General features: G+C 47.4%; 1 protein-coding gene across 1 annotated transcript in view; it reads right to left on the bottom strand.

Annotated features, from left to right (window-relative positions):
• SNX19 (sorting nexin 19) overlaps positions 1-27,950 on the bottom strand; it is a 310,682-nt gene that overhangs the window by 50,925 nt on the left and 231,807 nt on the right. The gene's annotated exons all lie outside the window — the stretch shown is intronic.

Here is a 27,950-nt window from a genome sequence, read left to right as displayed (position 1 = left end):
ATAAAATATGCATGCTCACATGACTCGGGTGGGAGATCGTCCTGTGGACTTGGTTCGAGCAAGATCAAGTGCCCGGAATTGGAGCTCTGACGGCATCCTGCAGCGCTGTCCTCTGAGCGGGGCTTGTTACAGCTAGCTTATGAGGGCCAGGGTCTCCCAGTGCTGATTGAAGGGGCGTAAGACTGTGTTTCTCTATGTTTCTCTATGTTTATCTAAGTTCTATGTTTCTCTATATTTTGCATTTCTCTAAGTTTTGTGCTTTGTAATCTTCTCTAACTTGAATCCCAAATGTATATGAAATTCACTGTTTAGAATAAATACTAAAACTTATTGAAGGTGTCATTTGTCACTAGCATGAGATCACTGCTCAGCACAATAGAACCTGTATTTTGGGCTGAATTGGGTAATTTTCGCTCCCGAGGGCTGGTCCCGAGGACGATTTGGCCCATATCAAGACACCCCCCTGGTGAACATTGTTTGAACCTTGTTGTGTTGAGTGCATGCTAGCCAGTGGAAGGGAGTCATTCCCCCTGGTGAGAACTATTGGGAATTCCCGAACTGAACTGTGATCACAAAACCAAGAGAAGGGAGAAATTCTCCTGGGCAACAAACAGTTTATACTGATCTGCTTTAGTTAGTGAGGGACAGAATTAGGGATGTTGACACAGAACGGTGGACACTAAGTTAAACTGACATTCTAACAGATCCTTTTAGGTCTTTGGTTGAGGCAGGGAATCAATCCCCTCGGAGAACCACCATGCCATCTTTGTGTCGGTCTTCTACACCCTTACAGGGTCAAGAAGGGACTGCAGCAGGAAGGCAGCATCCTGCTCGCCTATTGTTTAGCGATGATGGGGAGAGAAGAGATGGGTCCATAATTAGCAAGGATGGTAGGATCTAAGCAGAGGGCTTTTAAATAAAAGATGATGGCTTCACATTTCAAGGACAAGGGATGAAATCTTCTAGAACGGACAGTTAACCAAGCCTGCTACTGCTGGGGACAGGGGGGTGGGGGGTATGGGGAGGGGTTCCGGTCATGCACTTCTAATAGCAAGGCTGGGGCCGGATTGGTCAGCAGCAGAAAGTTTGGATGCTGAGAGATCAGGTGGATGGTGATATGCTTTGTTAATGGTGCAGACTATTCTAATGTGGGAGGTAGTTTAACAGTCTCCATCATCCCACGCCTTATGTTATTGTGATTTATACTGTGCACTGCTGACATTTTCATAGTCTTTCATGCACTCTGGCAGATCTGAAAAGGAAAGAGGGCTGTGAAGGCTTGGTCAGTGGGATTGAGAGGGAAAAGCACCAAAGCATTTGATGTCCTGTTGGTAGCGTCAGTTTGAAAAAAACAGTAACTTGTGCAGGTCTGTTTTTAGTTGGTAGACAATATGTCGTATTTGATGTAAGTGTGTGTATGGGGCAATTTGTGTGTAATTTGTTTAGTTTATTGTTGGGTGTTGCATAGTTTGTGCAGTTTGTGGTGGCTTTAGGTATTTGCTGCGGTAGAGGTATGCGTGTGTTTTCTTCTGTGTTTGAGGGCGAGTAGGCAGGATATTGAGATTTTACTAGTGCTAGTAGGCAGTTGCATCAAAAATTCAGATAACTACAGTACACTGGCAATCCTCGAAATTCAGCTAGGTACAATACAGTTCCTGCATCTTTAAGAAAGCTGCCTAGATCCGAACAAACTAGTTGCATTTGTTTGTAGACTAATCCTGCAAACTTAAAAGCAGCCTTGTGGTTGGGTGTATAGAGCAGATTGTTTCAAGCTACTATACTCTATAAAATAGCTTCAACATACATGTTATGTTGTAAACGATAAGTGGCAGGAGGCCTCCTTGTTTCATATATTTAGAGCCCTTAGTCCACTAACAGGACAGTCCCTCCAGTTACCCCACGTTCAATACAGTGGCTGTACTAAATAAGTTAGATACATTTAATACAAAGGCTATATGCTGCGTCTCGTCTTTCCCTGCACCCTTCCCTGTATGCATGGAATGCTAGGTGTGAGAATGTTAATTTCTGAATGGTTCTGTTAATTTGCAGTCGAGAAGATGGGCTGACAGAGAGAGGCTGCCGGTGGATGTTCTGTCCAGTTCATTAACCTGATGTGGCCTCATTGTATTGCTGTATCCTGTACCTGGAGCTGGAACTCAGTAAAGATGTATCCTACATTGGTGTCAGCGTCATGCTTGGCCAGGAACCCAACTTAACAATGTCTTCCCCTTGTAGACCGGATAGACCCCCCAGAACCGGGTGCTGCCTCCTCACATCAATGGCTGGCCGTCACTGGCAACACTGCAGCCCGCAGCGCTCATTCCTCAAGAGAGGATCTTCTCGTGTTTGGGGGGCAGGGGATGGCATGTTTCGCTGTGTCAAGTTGGCAGCACCGATGGGGCTCATGACCTCCTGTGGGGAGTAGCGATCGATTTCCGGAAGGGCATCTGTGTGGCCGTTCTCCGATGCTGCACTGAGACTATGAGGCATGTGGACACAGTGACATTTCGCCGTGGCGAAGTGGACACTGAATAAGAGGTGGCATAGAAAACCTGGTTGTCCAGTGGGAAGGTATGAGGAAGTGTCCCTTTTTAAGAGACGCTCTGCTGCACTGCACTGATAACTGGCTGTGCTGCTCTGCACTGATAACTGGCTGTTTCGTCTTACTGCTGATCATTGGTACTTTTTAAAAGGATGCAAAGGAATCCGTTGGTTATTCGGTAGTTGGTGTTGGATTAAAACAATGTTAGATGCCATGTGAGGGCTGTACATTGTATAGGAGCTGCTCGCATTCAAGTTGGTGCAGTTCTGTTCTGTCCTGGTTGGATTGTAACTTGAAGTGGATGTGGCTGTGCTGAGTTGGGGTGTGATGTCGAAAACAATCTTGGAATGTGAGCTTGGTGAACACGACGTGGCCTCCATTTACTATGCAATAGCTATCTATACAACAAAAGTATGTGTAAAGTATGTTATGTCTAGCAAAATCTTGCCTCCACAGGACCCTATATGTTTAAGGACGTTATTAGTTCAGGGCAATGGACTCTAAATTAGAGTAGGATTTTTGTTATTTTTGTCAATGCTTATGTTTTGAGGCTGCAATTTGTAGTCTGTATTGTGTTGTAAATCCAGCTTGCTGGCTTAGCAAACCACTGGTTTGGGTTTGTGACAGCCCAGTACTACTGTGTTTGTGTGTTTTAACAGTGTGGTGTCCCGTCCAGAGCGAAAGATGCCATCTCCGCCAACGGGAAAAAGCCACCCATCAGCTTCCGCACTACACAGCAGAAAGAAGAAAAAATACATGACCTCTCTACAGCAACAGGACGTTCATGGGTCGCTTTCTCTAATCTCAAAGCTTGCTGCAGGAACAAACCGTGGCGGCCCGCGGGGCTGAGTCTGCCTCACATAATTCGGAATGCAGGCCAGCCATTGTCATGTCCACACAGTTACCGAAGTCATCATTTCCATGGGGCCATGACTGGGTACGACGCTCCATGGACGCTCCGACCCAGCCTCGAGCCCAGACTCCAACAGCCGTGAAGCCCACCATGCCGGGCCTGCGCTGCATAAAGATGATCGAACGAACTCCCTGGGTGCCACTCTCTGCACTAATGCATCCCGTTAAGAGGCTTGACTGCTGCATACTCACCGCACATCATATTGAAAAGCACATAGGAGATCTTCTGCCACTATAGTTCTTCCTTTTTCATCGTTCACTGGTGATCCGGCCGCCAACTCTTTCAACAGAACCATGTCTCGGGCCAGGCGTCAGAGCTGACACAGCATCCTGCTCCTTCTCTGTGTGCCTCCCAGGTCTATGGGATGGATACTCACTCCCAGGCTCTCACAAGCCATCTCACTGTTTCTCTCCCAGGCTTCTAAGCCGCCTTCAATGCTCTCCCAGCCGCCTCACTTGTTCCTTCCCATGCTTCAAGCCGGCATGGTTGCCCTGCTCACCACAGGGCCCTCTGACGGCCACTTGCAGTCCCGCTCCCACCCCAATCTGCCCCATGCGTGCCTTTTCCTTGCTGCTTTGCTCTGTGCAGAGGTCAGCTGACCTATGGGAGTGGGCGTGGGGCCGGTGGATGTCTTCTCCTCTGACCTCTGACGCTTCCTTTCTTCCTTCCAGGTGCTGCTCCCTCTGGACAGCTGCAGGCTCCTGGCCCTTTCCTCAAGTTAGCTCGTCGCCAGTGTTACGGTGTGAAATGAAAGTCCAAACAGCCAGGTGGGGAGGTGAATTTCTTTACTAAGTTCCAGGTGACAAGGTATATACAACAGGTAAGTCCAATGGTAAGTAAGTAGGAAGCTATAGGAGAGACATCCACCAGCCTCCACTCCCACAGGCTGCTTCTCTCCAACTTACATTCATGGAATTTACAGGGGCACTCACACCACAATATTCCACCAGGCATTCCATCAAGCAAGCATTCATGCAGGACCAAGCAGTAATTTTAGCTGTGTTTAGCCCCTTCCTTTACAGGTTGGAATTTGTGTTTTAAAGTTAGTTAGGACACAGACTTCCTAAATTAGTAGGGAAATGTGCAAGTATGATGCATGTTCCGTTAACCCTTTCAGTTTACAGGCTAGATTTTTACTGAAGAACATTTTATTAGAATTTGGATTTCAAGTGCATAGTTTTAATGTTTAAGTAAAACAGTAAGGGGTGTTTATCTTAATGTGTTTAGTGAACGGTGATAACTTTCGAGAATATTTGTTCTGCATTGTCTGGTGCGTGTGTATGTCACAGCAGCCAGTTGGTCGCTGTGGCACCGAAGGTGTAAGGGACCACGAACAGTTCATTACACAATGAATGTTACAAGCTAGCCTTGACAGCTTTGCTGTCCTGTCCCCCTTTTGCTCTGCTCGATTCTCCCGCCTGCATTGTATTCTTCTACGCTTCCTCGCCCTTCTTTTCCCTGGCCCTTCCTCCTTCTGCCTCTGGCTTGCCACTACCAGTACCATTCCAACTCGGTACCCTGTTCTATCATTACGGCATTACAGACGCCTCCTACTTTCCTCCCTGAGACCCCTGCCTCCCTTTCAGAGAATACACATCAACTCTCTGCCACAAACGTGAGATTCCACTGCCAACAATTGGATATCATCATTCGAGACCCTTTCTTCTGCTACCATCTAGCAGAGGGTTTTTATGTCTTTTGGCTTTTCCCTCAAGCGCCTGGACAAATCCTATCCGTCTGCCACTCTGCCCTACGTGTTGTCAACTACAGGAGGTCATGGTGACGGCGGGTCAGGATAGGCCCATCTCTACCAAGAACGACTTCGCGACAAGACAAAGACAAGGAAGGAAAAATCCAAGACTTCCCAAAGAGGGTCCGACATCAGATTCAGGTGAGTTTGCAAAGCCAAAAGTATACTTCCGACATGGCTCAAATGCAGGAATTGATTAATGCTGTACAAGGACTTTCTGCTGAAGTTCAAACGCTGAAGGCAGAAAACGCTGCTTTAAGACACTCGATTATGGCAAGAGAGTCATTGTCCTCCGACACTCCTGTAGGCAGGCTTACTTCTGGGAAATTCAATGGTTCTCCTGGGCATTTAGAAGAGTTCCTGGGCTCCTGTACTGTCCACTTTCTATTCAGAGACACAACATTTGCAACAGACAAGGCCAAGATTGGCTTTATGCTCTCCAATATGTCCAATAATGCCTTGTCCTGCGCTACACCTCTGGTAACGTGCGCAAGTCTTTGGTAGTCTCTTAAGCAGCCTTCACTCAAGCACTCAAGGACGTGTTCGAAAGACAGGAGCATACTTTCAATGTCTATGAATCGCTCCTTGATGTAAGACAAGGGAACATGGAGGTTTTAGCATACGTCACAAGATTCAAACACCTGGCATCAGAAGCAGGATGGCAGGCATCGGCTCAATAGAAACATGTTCGCAGGGGATTGACAGAAGAAATCAAAGACGAGTTAGCACGAATCCCCCATTCTGCTTCGTTGGCCAAACTGATTTCAGCTGTGTTACAGATTGAATTTAGACAGCACGAGAGATGGCAAGAGAGAAGGGAGAATAGGAGTTCTTTATTGATGCCCCAACAAACCCCTTCCCCAAACACAAAGGATTCAACTAATTCTGACAAACCAACGCAGATAGGCGCAGCCAGAGGACCATTGACACCAGGGGAAAGACATAGAAGAAGGGAACAAGGCCTCTGCCTGTACTGTGGTACCAAAGGTAATCTACTTGACTGCCCTGAAGTTCCTCCCACGAAACAGGGAAACTACAGACCCCGGTTTCGTAGGGACTAGAGACTGGGGTATCGTAAGTCCCTACATCTATATCACTACATTCAAAGAACCTATGGACGACCGTCTAATGGTTCGGCAAGTGTTTCAACAAGGATTAACAAAGAGCCCCATCCCTGCTCTTACATTGTTGGACTGTGGACTAGCCGGAATATTCATGGACAGTGAGTGGGCAAGGAAACAGGGAATCCCCTTAGTTGAAAGGACTGAGATGCAAATGGTCAAAGGAGTGGACGGCTGGCCGTTATGTTCCGGTCCCATAATCCGAGCTGCTCACTTCCCTCTTATTCTCGGAATACCATACTTGCGGTATCACAATGATGCCCCTTACCAATGACATCTTAGAAGCAGCACAATCAGCCGTGGTGTTTACAAAACTTGACCTACGAAGAGCTTACCATTTGCTTCGGATTAAAGAGGGAGAACAGTGGAAAACCGCCATCTGCACGCCATTTGGTCATTTTAAATACCAAGTCATGCCTTTTGGTTTAGTCAATGCACCCTTTGTTTTTCAAAGGTTCTCAAACAGGCTTTTTTCTGACATTCTTTTCCTCAATATTATTCAACATCACTATCAGCTCATCGGAAACATCTAAATGAAGTACTGAACCGTCTACACAAGAACAATCTTCTAGCCAAACCAGAAAAATGTCTGTTTGAAGTCCAGTCAGTGCCTTATCTTGGATTGATTCTTTCCAATAAAGGCCTCGAAATGGACCATGGGAAGACCTGCTATACAAGGATGGCAGTCCTCAACTTCAGTTAAAGAAATACAATTCCTAGAGGTGACCAACTTCTATAGACGATTCATTAATCAGTTTTCAGATACGGTCCTTCCCATTACCAAACTTCTCAAGAAAGGGGTCACTTTCCATTGGGATGAAGCAGTGAAACACGCATTCGAATCACTTAAGAGAGCTTTTTGATTTTCTCTTATACTCTGCCAACCCGATCAATGTAAGACCTTCATCGCTGAGACAATGCCTATTATGGAGCTCTAGCAGTTCTTAAACAGAAGGGGATTGACGACTTGGAACATCAAGTGGCCTTTTTCTCTCTCGCACTTCAACCCCATGTGAGGTAAACTATTCAATAATTGAGAAAGCACTTCTGGTAATTCATGCAGCATGTGCAGAATGGCAATATCTTCTTTTCGGATCTCTACATGAATTTGAAGTCTGCACAGATCACAAAAACCTTCAAGTTCTTCAACAGATTGAATGCCCAAATAGCAGACAGGGTAAAGTGGGCAGGAAGTTAAAACACCATAGCCAATGCTCTCTCTGCAAAGGAAGAAGAGAGAAAGGAAGAACCCTTTCATCTAAAAGGATTTTGGGAAACAAGACATGTATATGTGAAGTCTCTTCTCTTCTGCAAAATATCAAAGACGCCTTCCTAATTCCAGACAAAGACCATTTCAGGACGATAATAAGCTAAAATTACAAGACGGATTATATTACTGTTAGGACCGTCTTGTGATTCCCACCTCGTCACTACAAACCAAAATCGTATCGTGGTGCCATGACAATATCGCTGCTGGTCACAAGGGCATAGCTCCTTTACCATGAATCAGGGCATGAGAGAATAGGTCTTATCCTGCCATGTTTGCGCTGCGAGTAAGTACGTTACGTCCAAACCGATCGGAAAGCTGGAACAGGCCTCGGTTCCACTAGGACAATGGACCCACATCTCTTCAGACTTTATAGTAGACCTCTCACCTTCAAGAGGGTACACTGCCATAATGGTTACAGTAGACTCCTTTAGTAAAATGGCTCATTTTACTCCCTTCCGCTCCTGACATGGCTGTTGCTTTCCTGAAGGACATTTTTCGTCTGCACTATAACCACCGACCGAGCATCTCCGTTCTCCGCAATTACGCAGAGGTTTCTTACTAGTTCACTGAAATGGTATACCCTCTCCAGTGAACTAGTAAGAAACCTCTGCGTAATGCGTAATGAACTGTTTGTGGTCCCTTGCATCATTGGTGCCACAACAACCATCGGGCTGCTGTAACAATATGCCCCCTTCTCTTCCGACTGGGACCCGGTTCCCAAGGATGGCATCTGTGGAATTGGTGAACTAAAATGGGTGCACGAGGATGAGATGCTGGTTCCCAGGTGCCACTCGCATTGCATCTCTTCCTCTTATGCTGGCAGACATACAACGCTCATCGCGGTCAGGGCTAGCAGTGGCAAAAGACTTCATAATAGAAAGGGTACTTTGTTGCCAGTAACTGTTCACAGGGTTGGAGAATGTTTTGTTTAGTGGATATATTCTAGGAAATGGAAGTTGGGCAGGATGTTTGTTTTCCATCTTCCTTAACCTCAGTTGTTCAGGTCTCTCAAGCCAAGATGGCAGAGTAATAAAAAGGAAATTGATTGGTTGAAGGTTCAAGAAAAATCACCTTGGAATGTTCTGAAAGATTCCTAACAGCCTTTCATCTAAAATCTTGGAGAGTCAGGTTATTTATTATAGTTATCTTTAAGTTAGGCCCCAATTAAGAACCTTTCACCTCCCAGAAGAAGAAAGTAGCAGCAGAATACTGTAGCAGCCTATTTCTGAAAAGGAGGAAGTGTGAGTCTTCAGCAACAGAATTCAGGTGGGAGAGTAGCTTAATGCGTGCAAGGACAAGAACTGTAAATATTTTATTGTTGTTAAAGAGACTAAGGAAAACTCAAGTCAGTCCCTTGCTCAGCATTAAACTTTTGATATAACCGGTTGGGAAATCACTTACCGAGCAAGGGTGTGTGACAACGCTCCGTGTTTTACATTGTTGGCAGCTGCGTCGGGAATTTCTCGAAGGAAGTAAATGTTTTGTGGCATATAGCACGCGTAAGTTATAGCGCGGGTCAGTGGCACAGGGAAGGGAATAGTTTCTTACCTGTAACTCCATTTCTCCAGCATTGGTATCTTTCATGGATTCACATGCTTTGAATATTCCCCGTCGTCAGGCTGGGAATCCCCGGTACATTGTATAGACCCTTTCCCGTAGGAAAACTTTTTCGACGCTTATGCGTCCTATCCACCTCGTTTTGTATCATGCGTGCCCGTGCCGTCAGGACGTCATGATATAAATACAGGCCCCGCCCCCGCGCTCCCTCAGATTTCGGCCCCCAAAGTAGTGGGGGAACCGGTTTGCATGATCAGGGGAGGCAGGTGGGCGCATGTGAATCCATGAAAGATACCAATGCTGGAGAAATGGAGTTACAGGTAAGAAACTATTCCCTTCTCCAGCATTGGATCTTTCATGGATTCACATGCTTTGAATAGATTACATAGCAGTACTACCCCCAAGAGGAGGCGTGCATGCAAACCCATATACTTTCTTCGTAAAGGCCGTTCCCTATGATCATGTATACATCAGTAATAGTTAACATAGGAAAAAACGGACCACATACAGTCATAAATTCCACAGGATGCAACCCCGCAGCCGGGGCTTACCTTACTGGAATAGGTGTCGAAGCACCGCCTGTCCCATCCGGGTGTCTTCGGCATGTTGCTGCGACAGGCAGTAATGGCGGGTAAAGGTGTGTGTAGTCGCCCAGGTAGCCGCCATGCAGATGTCCCCTAGAGGGGCTCCGGCCAACAGTGCCGTCGACGATGCCGCTGCTCTAGTTGAATGAGCTCTCGGCTGTCGTAGAAGAGGCTTCCCTGCCCTGGAATGGCAGTACGAAATAGTAGATGACACCCATCTTGATAGTCCTTGCTTTGAAATGGCTTTTCCTCTAGCACCCAAACCATATGCCACGAACAGCTGTCTCGTTTCTCTGAATGGTTGCGTACGATGAAGATAAAATTTGAGAGCCCTTTTTACATCCAATGTGTGTAGCATGCGCTCCGCTCCCGAGCATGGCTCCGGAAAAAACGTAGGTAACACAATAGAGGAGTGTTTATGGAACACCGAAGGAGCTTTTGGTATGAACTGTGGGTTAGTGGCTAGGACTACCTTGGTCTTGAAAAATCGCAAGTATGGTGGGTCTACCATTAGAGCCTGAACTTCTGAAATACGTCGGGCTGAAGTGATGGCCACCAGGAAGGCCAATTTCCACGACAGAAACTTTAGAGACGATGATGACATTGGCTCAAAAGGAGGCTTCATAAGAGACGTTAAGACCAGATTGAGGCTCCACTCCGGTGGAAATTTCTTCTCTGGAGGGAAACTCCGAAAGAGGCCTTTAAGGAAGTGCTTAATCAGGCGGTCGCTGAACAATGGTGCCGAGTGCCGTCGACGAGTAAACCTGGAAATGGCTGCTAGGTGTACTTTTATTGACGACACCGAAAGGCCCTTTTGAGCTAATAACAGCAAGTATGGAAGGAGCTGTTCCGGCCTAATCGATTGCGGGGCCAAACCTGGTTGATCCTTACACCATTGACAGAACCTTTTCCATTTGTACGCGTATGAGGCGTTTGTGGAAGGTGCTCTTGCCGCTTGCAGGATACGTCGACAGTCCTCCGGAATCGTTAGCCGACCAAATTCGGCGAAGTCAGGAGCCAGGCCGTCAACTTGAGGCTGTCCGGGTCGTGATGCCAAACGACACCCTCCTGTCGAGACAGAAGGTCGGGGGTCTTCTGGAATCTCATCGGTTCCGCCGCCGCTAAGTGTAGTAGGTCTGAAAACCACACCTGTCTGGCCCAGTATGGGGCCACCAGAATTACCCGACATGGATACCTGAGGATCCATTGCAACGTCCTCCGGACAAGGGGAAAAGGAGGGAATGCGTACAGGAATTTGTTCGTCCATGGGAATGAGAACGCATCCCCCAGTGAGCCCTGCTGAGGCCATCTGCTTGCGTACTGATGGCATTTCTTGTTGTTCTTCGTTGCAAACAGGTCTATGGAAGGGTGTCCCCATTCCTTGAATACTTGTTGAAGTTGTTGGTCGTTCAGCACCCATTCGTGAACATCGTTCATTTCTCTGCTGAGGGCATCGGCTTCCACGTTTTTCACTCCTGGTAGGTGAAACGCTAAGATTTGCATGTTGTGTTGCAGGGCCCAATGCCAGATTTTCTGTGCCTCCGTCGATAGGGACCTGGAACGTGTCCCTCCTTGTTTCCTCAAGTAGAACATCGTAGTGGTGTTGTCCGTCATGACACGCACCACCGAGTCCCTCAGTTGCGGAAGAAAAGACTTCAGAGCCCATCGCACTGCTCTCAGTTCTAGCAGGTTGATATGCAGGGAGGACTCCTGCAAAGACCACTGGCCTTGTACCTGTAACATATCCAGATGAGCTCCCCATCCGCTCAGCGATGCATCCGTCACCACCGTCTTTTGGAACTCTGGTTCCAGTAGAGGCATCCCTTTCGTTAGATGAGTAGACACTTTCCACCAGCCGAGTGCTTGAACTAGTTGTTCGTCGACGACCAGTCTGTCGGACCAGCGACCTCTGCTCTGCGCCCAACGGTCCGCTAGAAATTCCTGGCAAGGCCTCATAAACAGACGGCAGTTGTTTATTAACGGAATGCAGGACGACATGGTCCCTAGCAGGGACATGTACTTGCGCACAGAGACTTTGGTACCGCCTCTCCATTCCGACGCCTTGTTTTGAAGTTTCTGAATTCTTTCGCTGGATGGTTTCACCAGGCTTGTGTGTGTATGAAACTCCGCTCCTAGAAAGACCAAGGTCCTCGAAGGCTCTACTGAGGACTTGTTGAAGTTTATTGCGAAGCCCAGTTCCTGTAAGATGGACATTGTGGCTCGTAGACTGTCTCGTGTTTGTTCTTTGGATGACCCTCTGACTAGCCAGTCGTCTAGATATGGATAGACATGATGACCATCCTTCCTTAAATGGGCCGCTATAGGGGCCAAGCACTTGGTGAACGTCCTGGGGGAGGACTTGAGCCCGAACGGGAGGACCTTGAACTGAAAATGCTTTCTCCCGACGACGAATCTTAAATATTTCCTGTGTCGTGGGCGTATTGGGATGTGAAAATAAGCATCCTGAAGGTCTAGTGATGATAGATAGTCCATGGGTTGCACCGATCTGATAACCTCTTGGAGTTTTAGCATTTTGAATTTTTGGCTCTTTAGCCACTTGTTGAGTACCCTCAGGTCGAGAATGGGCCTCCATTTGCCGTTTGGCTTTTTGACAACAAAGAACCTGGAATAAACTCCTTGGCCTTCCTGTGCCACAGGAACTCTCTCTACCGCCCCTTTTCGCAACATAAGCGCCGCCTCTTGTCGTAGGATTTGGAGGTGGGGCTGTGTCGAGAATAAAGGAGGAAGACGCGGAGGCTTGTCTTTGAATTGCAGCGCATGACCCATGCGAATCGTGTCTAGGACCCATCGATCTTTGGTGATGCATTTCCATCGGTCGAAGTGATGAGAGACTCGACCCCCCAGGACGTTCCAAAGGCCGTCATTGGTTGCTGGTTTGCTTGTTCTTCGTTGACGACGGACCTGAGCCTCGCCGCCTGGAGGCTTGATAGTCCCTGCTTCCACGTGCCGACTGGGACGCTCGTCTGAACCCTTGTGAAGAGTACGAGGGCCTGTTAAATCCACGGTCCCTCGAGGCTCCAAAGCGGGAGTTTCCAGAAGCACCTCTGAAGGGGCGAAAAGAGCGAAAATTTCTACCCGTTTGAAGGGCGCCGAGGGACCTAGCAGTATCCGTGTCTTCTTTCATCCCTTTCAGCGCTTCATCAACCTTTTCGCCAAACAGGTGCTCCCCTTCGCATGGCATGTCCAGGACTTTGTACTGTACTTCAGGACGGAAAGTAGTACATTTGAGCCACGCTTGTCGACGAAGCACTACTCCATGGTTGATTTGTTTGAAACCAGACTCTGCTAGGTCAACTGCGATATTAATAGCGTGGTTCGAGGCCTCTTCGCCGTCCCGCACCAGTAACATAGCTGCTTTCCGGTGTTCATCTGGCAGGTGTTCTAGGATAGGGGCTAATTTGTGCCACATTTCCCTATCATATCGTGACACGATCGCTAAGGAATTGGCTGCTCTTACTGTCGTCGCTCCGACCGAGAGCACCTTCTTTCCAAATGCGTCCTGCCTCCTAGCCTCGCTTTCCGGTGGCGTTGAACATTTTTGCTGGACCCTGGCCTTCCTAGCCGCTGCCGCCGACACCACCGAGTCAGACAGAGGCTGTGATGTTAGACATTTTGGAGTGGACTCCGGAGCTTTAAACTTTTTCTCGATCCGTCCCTTTATGGCTGGTTCCGAGAACGGATGGCGCATCGTCTTGAGACCTTCTTGCCACACGTGGTCAAGGATTGGGATGGCAAATACCGATTTTCTCCTTTGACCCATATGGTCAAAAAGGAAACAGTCTTTCCTCTGCTCCTCAGGAATCAAGCCGAATTCGGAACACGCTTTCCCCATCATTGCATGGAAGGCTCCCACATCATCAGGGGGAGATGGCTGTGTCTGGCTCCTCGTAGACTCCAATTCTACATCCGAATTCCATGTCGGGTCCCTCGACGGTGACAGGGAGATGTCTGACCCCGAGTCATCACGTATAGAGTCGGACTCCGACAACTCACCCTCCTCCTGAGCTCGAGGACGATCTTTCACCGCCTGGGGAGCCGATGGGTGATTCGTCGACGAGCGAGCCGTACAAGTTTGCTCGTCGACGGAAGGTACAGACAAAAGTGACGATGACGTCCCAGGTTGAGGGAACTGGGTATCCAGCCGCTGTAGTAGCTTCTGAAGAGTATTAAGCACATCCAGAGACAAAACTGTCTGGGGGTTCAGTAACGTGGATGATATAGGTACCATACCCCCGCTTGCACTCGCCGTCGTCGTCGACGTGGAAGGCCGTAAGCCTAAATCCGATGGCTGCAGAACCATGTCACCTTCCCCTTCCGCCGAGCAGGCCGTGTCTGGCTGCAGTAAGACCTCAGGGGGGATCGGGTCATAGACCTCAGGCAGCCAAGCCATAGACTGAGTCTCCGTCGACGAAGGAATCCCAACCGCTGCTGCTTGAACGGTAATAGGCATCGTCAATGACACCGAGGTCGACGAGGAAGTCGTCGTCGTCGAGCCCTTAGACTTCGTCGTCGATTTCGATGCCGACTTCCCGGCTGAAGCTTCTCGACTCACGGAAGACCTGGGACGGTCCCCTGAGGAGGATTTAGACAGCGCTAGCCTCTCCGTCTTAGATGATGAGGAGGAGGAGGGCTTTTTATGTGACGAGGAGGATCCAGCATGTTTCCCCTTATGCTTGTCCTCAGCGCGAATTTCTGCTGGCCGCACCTTCTTCGATGGAGGCTCCGACTTGCTCCTGGAGGCCGTGGAGCCAACTTCCGAAGCCGGGTAGGCACCCGCTCCGTCATTAAGCCAGTCGACCAGCCTTCTTTTACGGTCCTTAAGGGTTTTTTGGGAGAAACCCTGGCATATCTCACATGTCTCCGCCGTGTGGTGCGGGTGGAGACAGTAGATACAGTCCATGTGGCCGTCTCCTTCATAAACCTTTTTGAGGCCACAGGTTGCACATGGGCGAAATAACGCCTTTCCAGACATAATTCTCCAGAATTTGAACTTCGCTTACGCGAAACAGACAAAAAAATAAAAAACAACCTAGTTTTCACTAGTAGTAACCACGAGGATCCCACTGCTTTGAAAGACGGTTGAAATCTGAGGGAGCGCGGGGGCGGGGCCTGTATTTATATCATGACGTCCTGACGGCACGGGCACGCATGATACAAAACGAGGTGGATAGGACGCATAAGCGTCGAAAAAGTTTTCCTACGGGAAAGGGTCTATACAATGTACCGGGGATTCCCAGCCTGACGACGGGGAATATTCAAAGCATGTGAATCCATGAAAGATCCAATGCTGGAGAAGACTGCATAATGTTTCTCATGTGGTAGAGGGAGGCTGTGAGTGAAGGCAGCGAACCTGGCACAGAAGGGAGTTCCAGTGCGTGGTTTTCACACTCCGTATATAATCCGAAACTCTGCTCTGGACTGAAATCTGCATCGCGCATAGGCGCGAGGCCCAGCAGCATTGCCGAGCAACTACCATTGCGATTTCTTGTCGTGCATGCGCACATGATCACAACTACCGTCATGCTTTCTTGCCGCGGATGCGCACAAGATCAAATCTAAAGTAATTCGCAAATGGAAGGACGTCTTTTAGGAAAATACTACAGCGTATGTGCACAACATGAAGGATTATATGTCCACAATGTTTTCTACATTTTTCGCATAAAGTGAATAAACTTGAGAGTTAAGCTGACACAGTACAAGTAACTACAGTGAAGAGAAAAATAAATAAAGTCATTTAAAGGAAAGCCTTACTTTTTTCTAAGGCAACAAGAATGCATGTTTAAAGTACAATACACAAGAATAGTTTTGCTAGTTAGAGATAGTTAGTTTTTAATAATAGCAAGTTTAGAAACAATAAGATATGGTACAGCACAAGGAATCTACTGGTGAGAGGAGGTAATTAAATCCTTGAAATCATTATCACCTCTAGGCATTGGTAGAGGTGTGACAGGTAAGAGTAGAACTAAGGGGGTCAGTATAGAGCATTTGAGTAGTTGTAAGGAGTTAAGTAACTGTGGTGCTATTGTGTTCCTCTGCAGAGCACTAAAACGAGACTTGGGCAGAACCGTCCAGTCTGATGAGCATCTGTCTTTCTCATTTTATCCACTACCCCTTTCCCCTTCCTGAGGTTTCTGACTTAACTGTATTCAGGAAGGTTGGGTTGGAGGCGTCCGGAGGGGGTCTGTGGGATCAGCAGCTTCTGTGGAAAACACCCAGCCAGATCCTGACAGCATGAAAGGCCCACACTGACCTTCTGCCTGAGCTGTGATGGATGCCACAGAACCCTTCGGGGGACGACTGGAGAAATTAATAAGAGAATTAAGAGATAATGTGCGAGCATCTAGAAGAGAGAATCAGGAGATATATGTATTATTATTAGTTTATGATTAAGAAGAATCTTTACAAAGAAACATATTATTCAATTTCAATCTTACATAGTATACAGTTCAATTCAATTTAGCATTTAAGTTTAAAATCACATTCATTACTCATATGCAGATCATAAAATTCATAAAACTTCTATCAACTTCATTAGGCTGCTACCTAGTGCACATTCTTTCGAATACTTCACTATGGGGTTGCACTTCCAAAAGGTAATATTGCAGCCCATAGAGCAAGCAATGAAATTCATGAGATTACATAAAATGCTTAAAAGTGCTTCTGGTTACCAAAAATGCCCTAAAATTTCACAATTAACATGGATTTACGTAAACATACACATATTCACAGAGTTTACATTACATTACATTCTTTATAGGGCATAAGTGCACACCTAAGGCAGTAATTGTGGATAACAGTCCTATTTTAGTACGAAGAGTTTTAGCGGCACAGGACTAAAACATCAGTCATGGTGGCACAGTCCAGTGAAGTAGTATAGCTTCAGGGCTTCTTTACTTGGAGTACTTTTTCAGTACGATTCCGAAGCCAATATAGCAAATTATGGAGGACTTCCAATTTAGAGTTTAGGCAATAAGTCCAAAATACCTCACTTTTAAGTGAGTCATAGCTATATGCATAGCCCCCGAGTATTGTCATATAAATAGTTCCCAGGAGGCTACATTCAGTGAACACGTGTTTGGGTGTGTCTACAGTCTGCCAATTTACATATACAGCAAATACGTTGGTCCAGGTTCATTTTTAAACTGCCGCCATGGAGGACCTTTAGGGGAAGTTGGTTGGCACGCAATCTGAGCATCAGGCTGCAAACCGCCGAGTTGGGGCATTGCCGAAGGTAGGGTTGCAGGGATAAATAGCTATGGGACACATTGGACACATATTGATATGTTCTCAAAGTTGATAATCGAGAAGCATTATTACACCAGTCCCAACGTTTCAGCTTTCTTTTAAATAATGCTTTTAAAGAGACATAGTTAGTACCCCGTTTAAAGTCACGGGTCCAATCAAGATTCTGATACAGCTGGTAAGTCAAACAGGCAAAGTCCCTACATCCTCATTTCCATTCACACCCCCTATTTGATCCCACTAGGGCAATCATTTACATGCATGTTTTGAATTAGCTTTCAAATGGAGACCTCCTTGTCTTAATAACAGTTGGCCCTTCAAGGAGACCAACCCCAGCTCCAAACGCAAGTATTCTACTGGTATTGTATTCTAGAGGTTTAGTACCTGCCTCCAAAAGTAACCCTCCACTCTATCTAACCAGCTCAGATCGGTCATTTGGAGGGCCTTCAAGCAATATAATATCATAGGGCAATAAATTGGCAATATAGGGTCACTATACCCTCCAATGAGTAGCCCACCTTGTTCCGGGCAAACGTATCTATTGTGGCCTTTTACCGTCTTGGACTCTAATATGTATGTATGACAAACTGACTCATTTCGAGGCCCAAATATGGGTACTTGTTAACATAAACTGAGTTGCCCAAGCTGGTATCAAGAGCAGGGCGGTTTACCTTGGAGGCCGAAACCAGCATCATTTTTGTCTTGGTCATATTAACCACCAATTAATTCTCAGTGGCATACACAACTAGAATTTCAAACATGTCTCATGCCACAGAAAGTATGGTTAAAATGGCCAAGTCATCAGCATACAGAAGGCCAGGAATAGGCACCCATCCATTCTTGGCCAACACCCCACCACATTATTGAAACGTGTGGGTAGATCTTCCGGGTATAAATTATACAACAGAGGGACCAGGGTACACCCCTGCTTAATACCCCTATCAAGATGAAAGGAAGAGGACATAGTACCCCTATTATCCAATCTAACCCGACATGTCGTGTTTGTGTGCAGATTCTTCAAGATATTAAGTAACCACCACGGGCAGCCCCACCGTTCCAATTTAGCCCACAGTTTAGGCCGACTAACACATCAAAGGCCGTGCGAAAATCAACAAAGATAACATACAGAGCAGAGCCGCCTCTAGATGCAGCGTCTCGGGCTAATATATCCAAGGTTCTCAAGTTGTGGGTAGTAGAGCTACCTGGGCGAAAATCAGTTTGTGGGAAATAAAGGTAATTTTCGTCTACCCAGAACCAGAACTGTAGCTCTCTTAGCACCAGAGTAAAAAGAAAAAATCTGCCAGAATTTAGCGGTGTTTCTGTTTCGCAGAGCCCCAATCATGTGGTGCCAATGGTTATGCTTGTTAGAACATCACCACTGCTTAAGTGATTGGCTGTACTGAATTTTATTGTCCTTATCAGCATAAGCTTAACAAAAGTGGGACCCCTCCACACCCCCTTATTTTTCTCAGCTTACCCCTCATGGTTCTTTTCGCGTCGCGGATAGCAAGATCAAATTTATGAGTAGGTTTATCAAACACTGCCAAGTCTCCGCTTTGTACCACCCTGGTAGTGTCAGTGATTTTAGCCAGTCTTCCATTTTGTTACCTTTTCACTGAACGGGACCACCGAAGTCTCTGGCAAAGGTACGTATGAATAGTTGGTTGGCATTGTGTACATTCCTTGCTGTCCAGCAGAATTTCCCACATGGTTTTGGATAGCCCAGCTAAGGGCTTGGGTAGGGGCCGTATGACATTCCAAGCTCAGAGCCAATATAACGTGGTCACTAAAGCAGTTTGATATAGCTTTTAGTTCTTGAGTAGCATTATTTCCAAAGAAATAATCTAGCGTTTCTCTGCATTTATCTGTGCCCCAGGCATATTGGCCTGGTGCATTACCCATTGTTCTACCATTCAACAGTGCTGACCCCCAGTTACCCAAAAACTGCACCCATTGGTCACCTTACTCTGCAGCATTAGGCTTTCTTTGGCAACATTAGTGTAGGGGGGCACTCATGTGCATCTATACAGCGGGCATTGAGCTCCCCTCCTAGTAAAATCAGTTCATTGTCACTGGTTCCAGCCCAATCTGTCAAAGTCTCACACAGTAGCTCAAAGATTTGTTTCATACTGGTCGTGTTTGGGGGTGAGATGTACACATTCACTATTAACATTTTTACTCACACTCCCCTACTGACCCATCTTACCTCTACCGCTATTAATACAGTGCTTACAGGTGTAAGGGATTTTGTAACACCTATTACCAGCCCCCCCAAAGGGTCTACCCCTAGGTCCCTGATTGGCCTTAGTTTGGTAAACATGAATCCCCTTGAGATACATAGATGCGTTCAGCCAGGTTTCCTATAGTAGGAAGATATACTATTCTCCAAGTAGGGGAGCAGACCCATCTTTACCCATTAGGTCCCTGTGCCCCCTGGTGTTCCAACTTGCCACAGTGCACCTCCAGGGGTCCAATAGGTCTCTGGGGAGGCCAGGTCATCATACGATTGAAACTGGCCCGTCCCTCTTTCCCTAGGCTTCTCTGTGCAGCCCTGTCCACTTGGCGGGAGGGCCAGAGGGGCCGCTTGTTCCCCGATCAAAGTTTATCAAGTGGAAGACCACCCACTAGGGTGCCCTAGGGTACCCCTAACTCGAGACTCCAAGGCAGCCACATGGTGCTTAACCAACCCCTCCAATCTCTGTGGCCATGGTACCCAAGGATCTTTGTTCATATAAGGATACCGACCATAGCATACTGTCAGTTTGTACCCCATACACCTTGAAGGGAATCAGAGCCCATGCATAGTAAAGAGACTGTCACATGGGGATACAATGTTAACCAAAGACCTATTTGTCTGACTGTCCCACAATGGAAGCTCAATATGGGACATGTCTCTGCTGGTAATCATGGAAAGGCCGGGGCCCCCCTACAGATTTGCAGCAAAGTAGATCTATTCTAACATGGGCTAGCGGCAGTTGGATGCAGTTCCTCCAGTTTTACATTAGTTCCTAATACAGATCTCTTGGCAGGAGGACAGTGAGGCCAATGGGAGTCGGGGGCCACATTTGTCATTTCTGGAGTATTGCAGGGAACCCCGATGGTACAGTCTGGGGGCTCTTTTTCCAAACCTCCATGCCACTTGCTTACAGTTTGCTGATGATGGTAGTCGTGTTTTGTGCCAGCCTTTTCTGCACAGTAATTAGTCCTTGGGGGCAAATGTTTTAAAGCCATATGGTGATGTACCACCCTTCTCCTTTGGTCAACCAAGCTGTTGTTAAGGTCCATGGTAAGTGGCTCATTTCTGGGTGCCGGCCTCACTGAGGAATGCTGGGGAGTAGGCTGGGCTTTAGGTAGGCCCATTTGTCCAGTGGGCCACGTAGTGTTACTAGGCAAATGGATCCATCGACTTGGAGCTTGCTGACCAGTTTTTTTCCATGTGAAACACCCGATGGAGCCCTTTCAGGAGATCCTGACTGTCTTATAGTAGCCTTATTTGAGAGGGAAACCTATTTACTAGGGTCCTGCACAGGTTCTTATGATCCACCTGAGGGGGTGTGCCAGGGCTAGTGGGAGGTTCACTGGCCATCATAAATAGGACATTGCATGGCGCTTCTAGCGCACCATCTTCATCATGGTCCACTATGTTCAAGGAATCCTGGCAGGTTAGGCGAGTGGCTAGGCAACGGGCATTAGGATCCGAAGGCAACAATATAACCCCTGTACAAGGCTCCCCTGATGCCAATCGCAAAATAGGTTTAGGATTGGTGGTCTGCACGGCCCTTAAGTCAGGTACGGTACCGTCACCCAAAATGTCTTCATTCACTGGACAGCAAGTCACGGGGTGAGAACCAAGGATAATATCAGCAATGTTGGCCGTTGCAGACTTCATTGGTAGTTGGTCAGCAGCCATGTTCGAGTATAAAGTTTCAAATTTGACAATTTTAGTTGCCAAGTCACTGAATAATTGCTTTCATACCGACCTGCATTCAAGGAGTATAGTGCACTGGCCACAGTTCAGCATTCTTCCTCCTCTGAATCTGAATTGCATGCCAGAGCAGTTACGTTAGGGCAACTGGACATGTTTGACGTGGTAGCATTTTTATGCAAACTGTGTTAAGGCCCAAAGAGTTGCGTTTCAGGGTTTGGCACAGCTGTAGGAGTGAGCCATTGTTATCAATCGAAGATATGGGGCTCAAGACATGCTCATCAAACTCTTCCATCCTTCTAGTCGCTGTGTCAACTATTGGTATATTAGAGACCGATCCCTCTTCACTCCATGCATGTGTATTCTGCAGGGCACGGGTGGAATGAGCCCTGCATACATCTGATGCAGGGCAAGTAGATGGAAGGGATATCCTTTGTGCTGTAAAGTAACCTCGAGGCTTCTTATGGTTACATCTAAGCGGTTTATTACTAGTTCTTAAGTTATAGTTACATAGGAGATGAGGACAAGTTAACATTGGCACCCATCACCCAGGCAGAAGAGCACTAACTGCCCGAGTGTGGAAACTTCAGTTAAATATTCTCACATCAACATTCCACATGACATCACCATCTCTCAGCATGCAGGGACATGCACTATATAGAACATCTCCTTCCCTTACAACACACAACATCAATACACCAAATCACAGAGGACAGCACACCGCACCTCCCATACTACATACACAGATCCCACAAGGACAACGAGGAAACACGTGCATGGGAGGATTGGTCCAAGAGACCCCCTCCCCTGCAGGCTCTCCCCCTTGTGAAGTCCATGGCTCGTCGGGGGTTCCCCCTGCCACCAGGGCCCAGGTGGCGGATGGACCACTGGCTGAAGACATTGACCAAACATGCTGTATTTAGCTAGGCCCTGGAAACCATTTTGTGAAATCAAAATGGCATGAGCCCTGTGCACCACAGCGCGGCCCTCACACCTGGAGAGTCTCACTTGTCCCTGCGGCCGCAGCTCCCTGGCAGATCCGCTGAGAGCCTGTTCCCACGAACAGACGGACATGAGCTAGTGCTAGATGCAAACACTGTAACATTTCACCTTCCGAAGTGTATCACTGTTCCCAGTATGACCTGGCCATCAGGGCCGGGGTGGAAAAGAACTGTAAAGTGGTCCCCTGACAAAAGCAGAGCCCCCAAATACTAATGAGCAAAACTACCTGTGATGAAACTCTTCTGTCCATGACCTTTCTGACTAAAAACATGTAACCTCCATGAAGATGGCAGAGTGTGTGTTTATATGGCATTCTGGTTGAAGTACCTACATCCCCGTAGCTATGCGCAAATGGTAAAAGTGTCCCGGGGTTTTCATGTTATATGTTTCGCCGAAAAGACTGCACCCCAAGGTCCCATGCCATAACTTAACTAATGCTGCTAGAGTGCAAAGGAAGACAAATACAACCCCATTGGGAGCTCATGTAAATGGTGCACGAAAATGCACAATATGTATGTCCAATCTCACCATGTGTCACTGCCATCAGTCTCATTAGCCAGTTGTTCCTGCGTGCTCCACCAACCTTACTACTACCTCGCTTACCGCGCATGTATAGAAATGTAACAAAATGTTGTGGTTGTTTACTTAACATATAGGTAACGCATTTGAAATGGCCATGTGAAAGGCACTAACAATGTAGAAAACAAACTTTGAAAAGGCTCAATGAGTATTGTATATTATATGAATGTTTATGCCTCTTCCACTTAACCTGCAACGCACGAGGAAAACACCATTGTGGGCATATCCAAGGCCATTCCCCCTTCGTCCCTATTCAAGCCTGCCAGACGGAAAGCAGAGGCCTGTGCTGCTCTGCTTCACCTCCCCCAATTCGGCTGGAGCCGCTTCAAACATTCACGTTCCCCCGTAGCTCCCAGGGCCGCGGTCTGCCACCTGAATTATTTACAACCCAGCAGTAAACCCCGGCCATAAATGCAGGCCGGAAGGCGTCCTTTCTTAGGCTCTACGACCCACCGGCTCACCCTAGGTTAATGGCCCCTGTAAAATTAGAACACCCAATATTATAACAACACTGCAGGAACACATTCATAATGACTTCTAACGGGACATGATAACTCGGACAGCTCGTCCCTTGCCCTGAGACCCAACCTCGCGACCTATGATACCCGGTCAACAGGACGATGGTAACCATGTATTGATGTATCACCAAAAGACCCCACTCTAGGTGCATTCCTCCTGTGTTGCATTAACCTGTAGAATAACCTATTGGAAGATTTACCGGGGAAGATAATATTGCAATATTGAATGAATGCGGTGTGCGTGGCCTTAGGGCAGAAAGCCAGGAAAGACGTTCATCACTGACACTGGTCACGGCTGGCACAACAACACCGTCCGGATGAACCCAGCTGACCTGCCCGTCCCGGCCCACGAGGGTAACCAGTGACGTCCACCAACCACGGCAAACCACATGTCAGACAGAGCGCTCTCCGAGTTTGCAGAGTCCTTTGCAAGCCCTATTCCGATTGATAAACTCCCACTTAAGCTCACCCGCACTTTGTCTTAGCCTTATTCCCATCTTGGGAGAGTCCATTATTGTCTCTCATTGTGGGGAGGATCGTGCTATCTGGGGGACGCTCGCCTTCAGTTGGGACACCGACAGCGTGATGATTATTTTTCCTTAACATATATCCCTACCGTCCCCTTTGGCACGAAAATCTCTGGTCGAAAAGGGATACGCATGGTGCGCCAGCTCCGGAAGGCTGCCCGCCAACGGCGACCGGTACGCTCAGAAGTGCGCACTCAACAGAGAGAGGGTACGGTATCCCGGTTGAAAAATCCCCTTTGAGTACCGCTCGCCAGAGCCGGGGCTAACCGTTGAACGTACGGCAACAATGCCTGGACGGACCCAGTTCGGAGACTCTCGGTTCAAGACGGGCAAGTGAGTATTAAGTGCGAGTGACCATAAAGGGAGCAGGGGAGGAAAACAGGACAGAGAACGAGGTTGTTTGAAAGGGGACACTTTGGGACTACTAAGAACCACTCTACACTTTCTTTACTTTTTCTTTGCATATGGCCATTAGGATCAAGAGGTGAAAAGAGATAAAGAGACGGGAACCTAGCTCCGCGAGGGGGTAGAAGGCGGCGCCGCATAGTGCATTCTTGACTAGTACTGGGAATATATGAGGAGATGAAAATAAGATAAAGGTGTCTGGTAAAAGGGAGACACGGTGAATATATTAGGGACAGCTATTCTTTCTATTCTTCTCTCTGGGTTTACGGGGAAAAAACAGGGTTAGTACAAAAAAAAAAAATAATAATGTAAGTAGAAAGACGAGTGTATATCAAAACTACAAGACGAATTAATATCAGATTAAGAAAGAAAGGGACAGCTAGTAAGGGAGGAAAGGGATTACAAATTGAGCTGTGAATAGAGTGTTGTCTATGAGTGTGTACGCATCACATGTGCCAGAACATATTTGTCACGTTGAATGTATAAGAGTGGTCATAAGTGCATAATTATGGTGTGGTCATGGTAAGTGCGACCAGAAGACATTTTACAAGGAAAAGCGCAATGCAGTAAGATGACTTTTCTTTGGATACATTTGCTGAAGATATTGGCGGGGTACGAAGGGTGCTTTGCTCTTGTATGTGCCCCCTAAAAGTATACAGAAAAAAGGCTGTGCACAGCAATTCTTAGATTGTTTAGGTGGCGGAAGCACACGCAGGTCCCCACATGCAGTGATACACAAATACTCAGATATATCTGGATTTGAAATACAAGGGGAAGCAGCTACATAATAGGAGAGAAATATTAGACCTATGGAGATTGTTTAAAGAAGTACCCCCACCTAAGAAAAGGGAGTTAGGTACTGATCTGCCATCTACCACTGACAATCCATTACTGATACCAAAAGACGACAAGGTGTTGCCGGAAGGGGAGCCACCGGTAGAGGTAACTAGGTTGTACCCAATATTAAATAAGCCAGTGCCCGCAGAAGGATACAGTGACCCAACATATGTATCCCCAACAACAGTCACTACGACTCAAGGGCCAACAGCACCCCCACCGTATGAGAGTCATAGAGAGCGTGACCAGGTAAGTACACCAGTAGTGAACATAGAGAAACTAACAGAAGACCTGGAGTCCAGTCTCTCTGTAGCAAAAGACGAGCTCTCGAGGATAAAAAGCATATGTGACCAGACTGCGACTAATGCTGCTAGGTCAGAGCTTACATCAAGAGCACAGAGTCATGATAAAACCATTGAGCAAGGATGGAAGAAGGGGGAGATATTGTTTAGGATACAAGAAGAACCGGCCCGAATAATTGAACTAGAGGAGAGGGAGGAGCGCACCGACGATGAGATAAGGACCACAGGAGGTAGAGAGGAGCTATTGTGTGATATAGAAGAGGACTTAGAGGAAAGTGAAAGATTAAGCATGGCAATGAGAGGAGGAAGTGAGGGGTTGGATGGCGCATGTTCAGGGAGAACCATGGAAGAAGAGTGGACAGGACGACTAAGGAATAGGTTGGGGAAAATGGCACCACTAGGAAAGAACGGAATGAAGGTGAGTGCAGATAAGACAACAAAGGGGAGGTTACAACTCCCACTAATACACAGGGGAGGAGGGAGGCTGAATTACATACCCTGGGCTCAGATGGATAAGGCCAATCTGTTAAAGTTATTACCACCGCTATTAGGAGGGGCAAGCAAGTGGATATATGCATTTGAGAAACACACAGCCGGGGTACCTCTAGCAATAGGTGATGTGAAAAGACTGCTAGTATCAGCAGTCGGGGATCAAGCTGACAGAGTATGGGTAAAGGCTGGCTTCCCGGGAGTAACGTTAGACTGCGATCGCCATGATGGTGCCTCTTTTAACACAGTACGTGCCAGGGTATGGGACGCATTAAGAGAGACGTTCCCAGACACCCCAGATTTGCACTCTGTCATGCAATGTACGATGAACGATGGGGAAGATGCTATGGATTACATTTTTCGGGTCCAGGAGATGTGGAGAGCAGAAACGGGCACGCCCTGGTATCAATCAACATCATTATTTTACTTCATAATAAAGAGGGGGCTCCCTAAAGAGGTACAAAAGGCACTTGACAAAATTGCAGGTATTTAAGCAAAAGGGTGGCCCGAAATACAGAGCATTATAGTTCACCACTGTAAACGAATAAAAGAGAGGGAAAAGGAGATAGCGCAGAAAGGATTGGCAGACGAGGCAAAATTAGTACAAACGAAACTGGTGAAGGTCGCTGCAGCAGTAGCCGCGCTCCCACACAGCAGGGAGGGAGAAGAGGAGGAGGAGGAGGAGGAGGGGCTGGTAGCAATACAGGGGAGGATGGCAAAGAATTGGGCAGGAGCAGGGCAACGACAGTGGAACGAGCAGGAGCAGAGTGGAGGTCCGCAGTGGCAAGATTGGGCCCCTCGAGGGGGACGAGGTGGGTACAGGGGTTGTAGAGGGGGTGGACAAGGGTATGGGGGAATGGGAGGAAATGGATGGCAAGGTCCCAGAGGTGCGCAGGGAAGCTGTTGGAACGGCGGGAGCTGGGGGCACTTTTCCAGAGAGTGCAGGAGTAGAACAAACAACGGATTTCCAGAGATGGAACACTATGGCAACCCTCACCCGGGAAGCCCATATGGTCTTCCAATGGGGCGACAAAAGAGGGAAGAGCAGGGGTACCCAGAGCAAAGGCAAGTGCATCACTACAGAACACAGAATCACCAACAAAACAACGACATTATGCACTACACCCCAGGCAACTCTTTCGCAACGAATGCCAATGGAGCACCAGCCCCAGCCCCCTATAGTGGTGTGTCAGTAGTTTCAGGAAGTGTCTTCAGCCAGGGGGGGACAACGAGACAACCAGCATAGGACAGCCCACAGAGAACACGTGCGTGTCCTGTTCCATCTACAACCTACGATGCAGCGGATGAACCATTGGTAGGGGCGCAGATAGGAGACAAGCAGTTCATATTCATGGTGGATTCGGGAGCGGAGAAATCATGTATTCGTGAGGGCCGGTTTCCGTTATCTAACCGGAAGTTAGAGACGCAGGGGTTCTCTGGGGCTGTAATTGAAGTTCCTTACACAGAAGATTTGGATGTGACAGTTGGGGCTAAATCGGTAAAGACACCCTTACTGTATTATGAACAATCGCCAATAAACCTGCTCGGAAGGGACCTTCTTAGCAAGCTTAACATGACAATATCATTTGCAGAAAGAGGGATAGTGTGCTCAACACCAGGAATATGCCCATTACGCGTAATGCTGGTGGTGCAGGCTCGGACAACGGCACCGGAAATACGTGGCATGCCAGTGGACGAAAGAATGTTCATCGAAGGCTTAAAAACACTGGCCCAAGTAGTTCCCGAGCTAAAAAAGTTGGAGTGGAAAATACCCGCAGAATTTATCTTCCGCCCAATAGTACGCCCAGATATAGCACCAGGGTCAGTGGTATCCTTATACCTACATGCTGTACAGGTATCAGCAAAAAGGATTGCAGTGATTGGGATGGACATAGATGGGTGTGAATGGCACACTATACTGTGCATCAATGCTAATATTGTCCTACGAGACTTATCTGATGAGGATCTCTTTTCTGATGCGGAAAATGATGGCGAGATAATAATGGAAATAGCAATGCCCTGCGACATTTTGATTCAGACAAGTCAAGTTCCCGTCCAGTTGATGGCAGTGGTTGGAACGCCACCATCCTTTTTGGATGATGACATGCGACTGGTGCCAAACAATTTGTGGACAACAGCCCCCCATGATGTAGGTCTGTTGCATGGAGTGACACCAGTGGTAATAAAACTCAAACCAGGGGCAATTGTGCCCCGAGTGAAACAATACCCATTGTCCCGCGAAGCTGAGGAAGGGATAAAAGAGACAATAAATGCATTGCTAGCACAGGGGTTAATAGTGCCTTCAAACTCCCCATGTAACACCTGTATCTACCCGATCAAAAAAGCAAAGGGAGGGGATTGGAGGA

This window comes from Ambystoma mexicanum, chromosome 9 (genome assembly GCF_040938575.1).
Source record: "Ambystoma mexicanum isolate Mex_15411 chromosome 9, UKY_AmexF1_1, whole genome shotgun sequence".
NCBI lineage: Eukaryota > Metazoa > Chordata > Amphibia > Caudata > Ambystomatidae > Ambystoma > Ambystoma mexicanum.
This window is presented reverse-complemented; position numbering and strand designations above follow the sequence as displayed.